Genomic DNA, 11,151 nt, shown 5'->3' with positions numbered 1-11,151 from the left:
CAAGTTGCTTAAAGAGAAAAATATGTGGAAAAGCTTTGCCTGACATTACATCACCTCCTGTATTTTAAAAATAAACAACTAGAAGCAGTTTACCCTGTGTTCAGGAGAACTTGTAGATTCATTTTCAGTGCTATTTTTAGCAGATATTTTTATTGTGATAAATAGATTTAATCACGCTACTGATCAGATTGCTTGTTTCTCTGTTTGTCTCCATGACTGGTCTTTTAACTATGCTTTTGTCAAGCACCTGGTGTGTTTCTTGTCTGCAACCAGAATAGAGCTGGAGCCTCTCAATCTGAACTCTTTGGATCTCATGTGTAAACTAAATCCGCACGGATCTGGTATAAATGCATGTACTCATAACAAGACTGCTGAGTTCACCCATGGGACAGAAGCAGCAGAGTGCAGGGGCTTGCTCGGGCATGTCCTTTTTTAAGCACAAAACCTGAGCAAATCTGAGCCTGTGAGGAGGACCTTTGACATGTTCTTGAAACTCACATGTTTTGCTGCTTTGTGTTCTGTCTCCAGTGGTGGAAATCCCCATACAGCCAGGGAAGAGTGCACGGACAGGCACATGCCTGGTGCTCCTGCCCTCAAACTCCTGCTATAGTCCATACAGCTGCAGGACCTTCTGCCACCAGAGGCTGAATCTCTGGCTCCAGCACTGCTTGGAGCAAAATCTTCCTCCCAACAGCCTAAACCTGTTTTAGAGTTATGCAAACTTCTGACATCCTCAGCATAAGAATTTTCAGCTTGACTGTGCAGCCTGAAATTACCATCTTTGGCTCATTTTTTTGGTGAATTTAAATGCTTCCAGCAGGACGGATTTGTGAAGAAAAGAGCTTTCCTGGCTTGTTTCAACTTCAGGTGAGGGAGGGAGACCCACAACTGCTGGGTACAAAAAAAAAAAGGAGAAATACAGGCAGGTACACTTGAAAACGAATACAGGCTGGGAAAAAACGTAGAAGGCTGTTGAGAGGAAGGCTTCACACCCCTGGACTTCAGATGAGTTAGGAGTGGCAATTTAAAATGAGCCTTTAGCTTCTTGGACATAAGCCCCTGTGCAAAACCCCAAACTGTGGACATGGAAAGAGGTGTTCATTTGCCAAACACAAGACTGATACAAGGTTTTCTCTTACAAATAGGAAACAGTTAATTAAATGTTCCTTGGACCCTGTTAAGTTTTACTAACCTACTGACTACTGGGTTTTTATCAGACATGAGTTAAGAAAGAAGTACACCTCACGAAGGACCGGAGGGCACTTCTTTCAAACACATAACTAACTACTGGGCACTCCAACGAAAGACACTGCCCAGAGTCCAGACCTATATACGCACCATAGGGCGATGCTTTCAGCCTGTTAGGTAGAGCAGGCTACTGTTGATAAAAGACTAACTGCTTTTATCACAGCAGGAGCACTGTTGGGGCTCTAGACACTCCCAAGACTTTCTTGTTTGGGAACCGTGGGACAGTATGAATGAGCATATGAGAAAAAACTTGCAGAAATACCATTTTGTAAGGTAGATCTACACAAACATTTCATCTTAGGTGACAAAGTATTGGTTTTGTGTCAAAAGGGTCAGTTCTACATGGTTCTAACAGGTTGCAAGGCTTTCCAGGCTCACGGGTTATATTAAATATCCACCTACAATGTACTCTGGCTGCAGGAAGTCCCTGTCTGAAAGAAAAAATAAATAAAAAAATACAAGATTTTCCGCAAATCAACTGATGGGGCTTTTATTGCATAGGAGGTCACTGCAGAGTACAGTCTTACCCCTGAAACAGGTATGCCTGAAATGCTGCATTTTTCCACAAGTTGCATGACAGTCCAAAATCAATAATTGAAATATAGTACACAGTACCAAAAGTTAACACTTAGCTTCAACAGCGCAAGACAAATGCAGGGTGGTTATCTGCAGCCAACAAAGCAGATGCCTAGTCCTGAAATACTCTGTATAAAACCCTCATTCAGCCATCACTGACTGATTATGTGCCTATATAATCTGACCGCTGAAGTGGGATGCCCCTGTGGCAGCAGTCCCCTTGCACAACAGCCAGAAGAAGAGAGGATCTGGCCAAGGCTGGGCGGGTGCCGTTTGACACAGCGCAGTCTGCATTCACTGCCGTTTTCAGGGCTGTCACAAACAAAACCTATGCTGGTTAAAGCATTTTTCTTTGAGTCGCAGGGGTCAGCTCGTTTTCCCCAGGCTCCTGTTGGGTCTTCCTCCTGTTGACGGGGCCACCAGTTCAGAATCTGCCTGTTAAGGGACTTGGGAAGGGCTATATGTGTCCTACCCGTGGCACGTGCCCAGGAACAGCAACACAGGCAAGATGGTGTTTTGTGTATGCCCGAACTACTCTTCACAGCTGCACCTCATCCAAAGCATTTCCAGGGCTGCACCTCTCCCAGCTGTGAATAGTCTGAAAAACTGTTTCTAAGCGGGGTTACCAGTCACCAGTGCCCTTCTCAGAAAAGTCCAGCTTTTCAAAACAGCCAAGGAATCCACACCACCTCCCACCCACCCTGACAGCAAGCAGGGCTGCACCCTGCCAGGGCTTTCCAATAGGTTCACCATTGAAAAGCAAAGCAGTAATTCATCACAGCAATCCACCTCTTTACTTTTGAAAATGCTGCTCACTCAAACAATTCATGCAAATCCACCCCAACATGTCCCACCCCCCTCCTCAAGTGGGAAGAATTTTAACAGCTTGTTCTGCTTCTTGGGGATTTAGTATTTCTTTGCAACATTCCTCAGCAGTCTACTGCACCTCTTCCCTGAAGCTGGAGCTGCATCAGTGCATGCATAGGCAGGGGATGAGCACGTGGGGACCAAGACTTGTCAGGGCAGGGCTGCAGCACTGTTTTGCAGTGTGCCATCAAGAGCCTGCCTCTCACAGCAGTTCTCTGGTCACTTTAACCACTGAATCGCTCCCAAATTCTGCCTTCAACAAGACTGAGTTATTCCACCCCTGAAGGCAGGGGGGACCCAGCACAAATGCAGTGCAGGTGCTGTGAGGAACAGCATCCAGAGCGAAATGGGATCTGATCCAATCCGATGGTGTGCACACAGCCTCTGATTTCCACCTATGCTTAATATTTGCAATAAAGTAGAAGTTAGGATACTCCTAACATACTGTACAGTTCACAATATAGAAAACTTGTATTTTTCTGGAGATTTCAGGAGCATATTGCTGATCAGGGAAACAGCAGAAGATGCAGACTGTATTGACATAATTTTATTTATAGTTAACAGGAACTTCTGAAGTATCAGATAACAGCTTGAGGCACAAAGCATGTCTACTTCTTAGTCCCAAAAGCAGTCTGAAATCGAATCTCCTCACTGGTGTCCTTGCAGCTTTCTTTCCATTTCTGAGGAATGTGAGAAGGTCAAAGCTTAATTGCACAGTGGAATCCAAGCTGATTTTTTAAATTATTTTGGTTGCAAAAGTCTAGCACAGGTATCCCTGTGCAGAATGGAGTAAAACCTCCTGCCTTTTACATCTAAATGTCACAGACTGTGAGGCTGCCACCCTGCTACTTCCTCTGTCCACCGTGGTCCCTTCACCGTTTTGCTTTTCTGAGTGCTGGCACTACACCAGCATAGCAAGTAAGTGTCATGGCTTGTACAGTCACTCCCCATCTTGGGTTTCATAGTTGTATCAGTCCTCTACAACTGAAAATGCTTTTGCTGGTAAGTTGCAGTTAAATGTACCACAGTACGTGGAGAATTGTTAAGCATTCACCAAGCTGGTCTATACCATGCACCAACACCTGAAAGAGTATTCTGAGATTTTTTAACAGGTTTAGGCTACTTAGTCCAACGACTCCACTGTGAAAACCAAGCTTCCACCTGGAACTTTTTCAGTCTTACCTTTCTTCTCCTTTTCTGAGAAGAGTGTGCACACCTCTGCAACTACTTACCACACCAGTGTACAAACACACCACGGAGCTGCGGGATGCCATTCTGCAGGTGGTTGCACAAACTAAGTTTTTACATGAGTTCAAAAAGGGACAAATTCTTAGAAGGCGGCTCCACTGAGGTTTATGAGATGTGTGGATAATGCATTACCTCCAAGGTCCCAGAGTCACACATTGCTGGGAAGGTGGGTTTGTGTTCTGCAGAACTGCAACACCCGCTTGCTCCGAGCTCTGCTTCTATAGCAGTATCCCAAGGCTTTTGAAGACAGTTGTTGGATGAAACAGGATTTTGGCAAGGCTGATTTTGACTTTGTCAGAAAATCTGCCAGCATGCACGTTAACTCAAATATTCAAAGTAGAACAATTTATTAACAACAACATTTTACAACAGTGTTTTCTCTTCAACTAAGCTTCAAGATGTACGTGGAACTTGCAGGTAAAGGACTGACTGGGTGTAGAAGACTTACAGATCATTTAAAGCATGCCCATTTCATGGCAGCTGCTTTCAGACTGATCACGGTCAGCTTGCCTGCTTCTTTAAGAAACAAAACCACTTAATACAGGTGTTTCTTAAATTGATTTCCTAATAAAAAATGAAATTTTAGGGACTGTAGTCATCTGAATATTATGCAAAGATCTGAAAAGGATTAAGTACAAGTAGATTACACCCAAGTGATGAGATTGCAAATTCAAGCTGCATTAAGCTGGTATCGACAAAGCAGTACATGTGCATATGGCACCCCAAGTGTTCTTTGATGATACTGCATTCAAAAGGTGTGTGGCTTTGGTAGAAGAAAAAGCAACTGGGTAAAGACAATTCCATGCTCAATGTGTCTCTGTACAGTTTATTTTACAGGAGATGAGATGAGCACTGTGGTGCATATAAACTTGCAGAACAATATAGGAAAATACAGTTTAACCATATGAAATTGTTTTACAGTAAGACAGAAAAATTATGTATAGGAAATGCCTTCAACACGAAGGACAAGATCCACAGCTGACATAAAGTAGCTTCCACCAAACTCTGCCAGTTTACCCGAGCTGAAGATCTGCCCCTTAAATCTTTTCTGCATTCAACTTCTTAAGTTCAGTAAGTGATTCCTTCATGTATCCTTATGGAACAAAAGCCATCCTATAATTTGCACAATGATCCAAGATTTACTAGTTACCCAGACAGAGGCTGCATGATACATAAACTATTTAAGGGGTCTATTCAGCCAAAATTTATGGAAAGTTATAAAATTTTGGTTAAACATCTTTAAAAATAAGTCATTAGTACTGGCAAAAGACAACTTTCCTAGAAATTTAGAAGTATTTAGCAAAAGTTACACAAAAAGGACCAAATAAGCAACTTTAGTAGAAAACTCTGTTTTAGTGTACGACTGGTGATCTGGCCCATCTTTGAATCCCTGCTGTTAGAATGTCTGCAAAACTGTTCGGTGGATTTTTCACACTGTCTTGGGCTGCCGAAAGAAAGGAAACCATCTAAAGAGGAGAAGAAAATATTTGTCGAATACTAGTACCTGCTTTTTTCATAACGGTTGCTGTCCCTAAAGAGTGTTTTTGACCTGCTGGACTAAAAGAGTGGTAAATGGACATCCAAATTCTTTAGGCTATTCTGAAAATCTCAGCCATCACATCAAAAAACTCCAAAGGAACAAGGGATTTCAGGTCAAGAGTTCCCCAATTCAAATGACTAAGATTGTCATGACATGCAGATGTGAGATCCCCGAAATCACTATTCAGCTTTAGACTTCCAGTACCAGAAAATTTCTTCTCAGCAACTGCTTGAAAAAAAGAGTAAAGTTTTTTCATTTTACACAATAAAGGCCTACTTAGGCCCCAAATGCCACTTACTCAACTATTTTTATGCAGAATTCCCTGCTTATTCTACTAAGACCCCTATACTGAAGGATGTGTCAGAAGATTAGGTTAGCAACACTCCTTCAATGCAGTTGCTTTGAAGTCTAACATTTTCTACTCCATTTCCAGTATTTAGAATTTAGGATGACTGTGCTGGACAGTAAATGATCAGTGAGACATAGGCAGGTCTACTGGATACGTGGATGTCCTAAAAGAGTGCACAGTGCAGAGCAAGGAAGGAGAGTTGAGAATCCTGCACAGATCTGTGCACACTGGCTGCTCCTGAGTTTTGGAAATTTGTAGGTTGAATCTGTGTATGCTTGTAGCATACATGTAATCTTTACATGCTTGTAGCAGATACAATTTAAAGAGGCACTTCAAGGGGAACTACTAGCAGAATTTTAGTAGGGTTGTGATACAAGCCATTACTCAGTACTTGTTAAATCAGTAGCCCTGAAAGACTGCATATATTCAAAATTATAGTCTTGTCCACTCACTGAACCTGAATACAGCAGCTGAAAAGCTTTTGTTCTGAATATCCACTGAGTTTGTCTTTTACGACACACCTGAAATAGTTCAACTTAATGTAAGTTGAGGGAATTAAATTTGAATGTCTCAAATTTATATATTTTTTCTGTAATTATTATGCGGTTAACCTAAGACTGACTTACTTCTTATTGGTCTATGAAAGATTTTATCCATGTACAATTCTTAGAATCAGATGCATCATTAGGCACAAAAGGTTTCTGCCTTGAGGAATGCATGGAATTGGAAATTTAAGTCAAATTGTGCTATGTGTTGGTCCCTTCAGAAAAAATGTCCAGGAAGAAAAAATAAGCTGTGACTAGCACAAAAAGGAGTCATTGCACTTCCAAACCCGGTGGCTGGTAAGAAAAATCCAAAACAAAACCCAAATAACCCCTCCAAAAAGCATGCTCTTACCACTCTCAGAAAATATCCAAAAGCATGAAGTTTGGTCAGCACATTAAAGCACAGAGACATTCTATGAAAACTCGAAATTAAAGATTCTGAAAACTGGTGTATCTCAGTGATGGAGGGTTGGCTACAGTAACAATGAAGAGGAAAAAACAAGAATTGAAAGATGCACATTTATATGAATAAGACCTACTATAAGACAAAGTAATGAATATTATTTATACAATAGTGCTTCTCAGGAAAAGACAAGGATTTGCTGACAGGAAAGACTTCATCACCATTATGCAACAGAAAGACTGTGTGCTCCAAGCTCCTGGAGAATACCTGCACGCCAGGCTTGACACGCCTCCGCCTGACTTACGGTCAGTTCAGTGCAAGGGCACAGGACATCACAGCGCTGCCACATGCCAAAAAACATTCTGTAGTCACCAGTGTGACATTGCCACATACCGGTCTCCCGCTGGCACAACCAGGTGCTAGTTGGAGAGCCCTGTATCAAGCAAGAGATACAAGGGAGCATTTCATCACTGATTTTCATGTGCTAAGCAGAATTCAGAGTGATGAGCCTGTTACTGGACCCGTCAGGGTCTAAGGAAGATGAGTGCCTCGTGTCAAGAAGCTCAAATGCCACCGGGGCAGCTAAATATTTTCCTGCCCTATGTGTCTGTTTTTAATCTGAATCTGCCTGTGACTACTGCCCACCTGGTTAAGTTAAATGTGACCAGCAGGCTCCTCTGGTAAAATGTCAGACACCTCTGCTGTGCAAAGAAGGACGCCCGTCAGCCGTTCCCTGCCACTGTACGAGTACGGGAGGAATGCCTACACAGCAAGAGCCATTCACAGCAATGCTTCGGCAACCTCTGGGACCTCATTCTCCTATTTCAACACATGCTGGGCAGCAAAAAGCCTACAGACTTCCCAGAAAGGTCTATGATCAGGAAAGCTCATTATTTTGAAAACTGCCTTTTTGACACTGTCTTTTGAAGACCTAGTTCTCGCAAAGCAGAGATGTAAGGGTGACCAGGACTGCCTCCAGGACACCAGACTCTGACTGCCATCTCTGGGAACAGACCCAGCAGGCTGCACTAGTGCAAAAGAGCACGCTAGCTACTATAAAACGGCAAATATGTTTTAAATTCAGAAGGAAACAATCAATTGAACACACAAAGAAGTCACATCTACTCATTCCAGGGGGACCTTCAAGGTGCTGGTCTGGATTTCTTAAGGTGCTTGATAGCGAAGGACCCACCTGGGTAAGCAGTGCTCTTTTTCTCCCTGTGTGTGACTGAAGAAATAGATGGACAGAGTTACTTTTTCACTTCATTTTGGATTTGGGTTTTTACAGCTGCATCAGAAGGTGAGCTGTAGACCCATGCTCTAGAGCTGCGCTCCTACCACAGCTTGACACAGGGTCACTCATGGAGCTGTGGGGAACTGCACATATAGCAGCTAGATCTTACACATTAAGTATTTGAGGTTCTCATTTCTTAATGTTTACCTTATATATGTACTCAATGACTAGGGAAGAAGAGGCTTGTGCATTTCTGGTTTTTAGCCTGATTTTCAAAGTCTCTTATCACCTACATGCTCCCTGTTGTGTTCCAAGAAATCTCTGAGTGCCGAGCACTTCCAAAGAGCAGGTGAAAAGAAGAGTGCACATTTCTATATAAAGAGTCTAACTTGCAGCAAATATTTAAAAAATGACATTAAAAACAGGGACAAATTTAAAGAGGTTCTGAGAGGTCTAAGAAATTATGACTGCTACTAAGCACGTAAAAGTTTCCTGTGAATGCTTTACAGAAAATTCCTGTTAGAAAAAAGAAAAAAAAAGAGGCGATCAGAGTGCAGTTCACTGTCACAAGACAGCTACACACACTGACATTACAGCATGGGGCTGTCAGTTAAACAAAAAGCAGCTAATTCTGCAACACGAAACTGCGCAGATGCATAAAGGGTAAAGAGAACCAGAGCACAAGTTTGCATGCTGCCTGTTATGTGCAGGAGGAAGAACTATTTCAGTGTTTACTGTAACTGTGCAACACGAGGGGGAGCACACCTACCCCACAGCAGCTCAGGCAGCGCTGCAGAGGGGGAATAGTATTCTAGAAACTAACAGGGATTTCCATATGACTTTCACTGCTGTTACAATATTTTAACACTTTAAAAAAAAAAATTAAACTATCTCTAAAGATCCCAGTGTCAAATAATGAAATAACATTCCTATAAGGGAACAACTGAAGTCTTTCAAAAGATGTTCAACACATAGAAGTGATGAACAGATGTGAGTTACAGACGTGAGTGAATCTGGAGCAGATTGGAAATCTGAGAATTAGGCCTTTTTGGATGTTGCTCCATGAAAGCAACTGGAATCTTGCCAGTGATGGGAGAAGGGTGCACCTGGCCCACGTGGTAAAGGACTCATCGTTTTCAGCTCATTAACTCCAACAGGAATCAACCAACAGCACCGGATCCAGAATGCGTTCTGCTAGGAAATAAGCTGCAAGAATACCTTAGAGAATGACTTCCAACAAGGGCTGTCTATTGAGTAAACTCTGCCAGAAGTTGGCTTCGAAGACATAAGCGGGCTGGTGTGGATGACAAATAAAAAGTACGGTAGCTGAGGTTACAGCTGTTAAGCACCTCACCAGCTCTGGCACCAGAGTCAGGACATCTGACAGATTCAAAGCCATAGGAATTCACGAAGCCCTTGAACTCAGACAAGGGCCAAAAGGCTCTGGCTGAAGCAGAGATCACCAGGGAGCCAGAGGCTTGACAGCATGAGACACGTATATGACAGCATTGCTTAGACAAAGAGCTAAGCAGGAGCGGCAGGACTCCTGAAACACAGGTGGCTTCAACAAAGACCCGGGCAAGCAGAGCTACCAGATAAGAACCAGAGGCAAATTCTCACTAACTGTACCTCTTCAGGTGAAAGCAAACAGTACTAATTGAAAGCTCACCTGCTCTGTGACCACAGAGCTGTATGAAGACGTAAGACAGCCTCATCACTCAACAAAAAAAAGACTGATACCTGTAGTGACTAAAATGGTAAAAACTTGCATCAAGTGTGTGAGCCTACCTGCCAGACAAAATGAGACGACCCTTAAGCTCAGTACCTATGGAGGCAAGAGACTTACTTTGCTATTCCTATTAATCAGTTACATTGCAACATCATCATGCTTTTCACATGCTAGCTATTTTAACATAACATGAAGCTTGATCTTGCTCCAGAGATGAAGTTGTTTAGGATGAGCTATTGCATGAGGAAAGACTGGGTTCAACTGCATTTTTGCAACTCAAAGGAAGATGAATAGAGCAATGCTGAAACTCCCAAAGTTACCTTGTTATGAATAAACACGAGGGCAGGCGTCCATGCTTCCCTTCAAACATGCCACTGCCTCCTTTGAAGATGCTGTCTGTTCAGAAGCACAGGGGCTCCAGTACTCCCTGACTTGTAAGGCATCACACTGTCCAGGATCCATCAGCCAGAGAAGTGAATGAGCCAGGTAACACTGATCCCACTGTCTGCAGTGTCGTATCGCAAGGGAATATCATCTTTTGCAGGAAATAAGCTGGAAACTGTCTACAAGCAACAGCAAAACTCCCCTAACACTTCCACCAATTACAGATGAAAGTCTTGTTGTGGAGGAAGCATCTCACCCACTGCAGAGGAGCACCGCGCGAGTTTGCTGGGCCTGGTAAAGATTAACAGCCAGGTACAAGTGCTTTCCTCAGATTATCGAACTGAAAAAGAGATACAGACTCCATCAAGAGAATTATCGTTCTGTGTAGCTCACACATTCCTGCAACATTTAAAATAGACCAAAAATTAGAAGTAGGAAAACTGTCTGGTAATAAAACAAAAGGGGGAAAAAAATTACCAGAAAATACAATGGAGAATTGAGAGCAGCTTAAATACACCTTAGCAGAGGAATGAAAAAGCATTTCAGTCCTCAGAGAAACCGGTGCTAATGGACAGTATTTCCAGTCCAAAATAGATAAAATAACAAACATCTTTAAAGAAAGAGGAAAAATAAAGTGTCAGATATTAAGGAGAATACTGTATAAAGTGCACAACTAGCTTAGTTTTGCAATCAAAACAAGAATGTGGTGAGGTGTCATCAAGATTGCTGATTTTAATTTATAATACAGCTTAGAATACAGGGGTTGACGTGAGATGCAGCTCTTAAGTACTCCAGTTATTTTTGGCCATTGGAGTTTTGAAAGCTCACCCTGCACCTGTGATTTAGGAAAACAAAAAAGACAAAGTGCCTGTCCTCTTAAGTGCATGGTAGAGATAGGAAAAGTATACATTGGTATGCCAAAAAACTTAACAGGACAGAGAGTGAATCAACAGAAAGACTGAAAAAGATAGATCATCATGAAACTTCCCTGCTTGAGCAGCAGAAGAGGAGTTTAGGGAAGCGTACGT

Source organism: Pygoscelis adeliae, unplaced genomic scaffold, assembly GCF_000699105.1.
Source record: "Pygoscelis adeliae isolate BGI_AS28 unplaced genomic scaffold, ASM69910v1 Scaffold81, whole genome shotgun sequence".
Taxonomy (NCBI): domain Eukaryota; kingdom Metazoa; phylum Chordata; class Aves; order Sphenisciformes; family Spheniscidae; genus Pygoscelis; species Pygoscelis adeliae.
Note: the sequence above shows the minus strand (reverse complement) of the source record.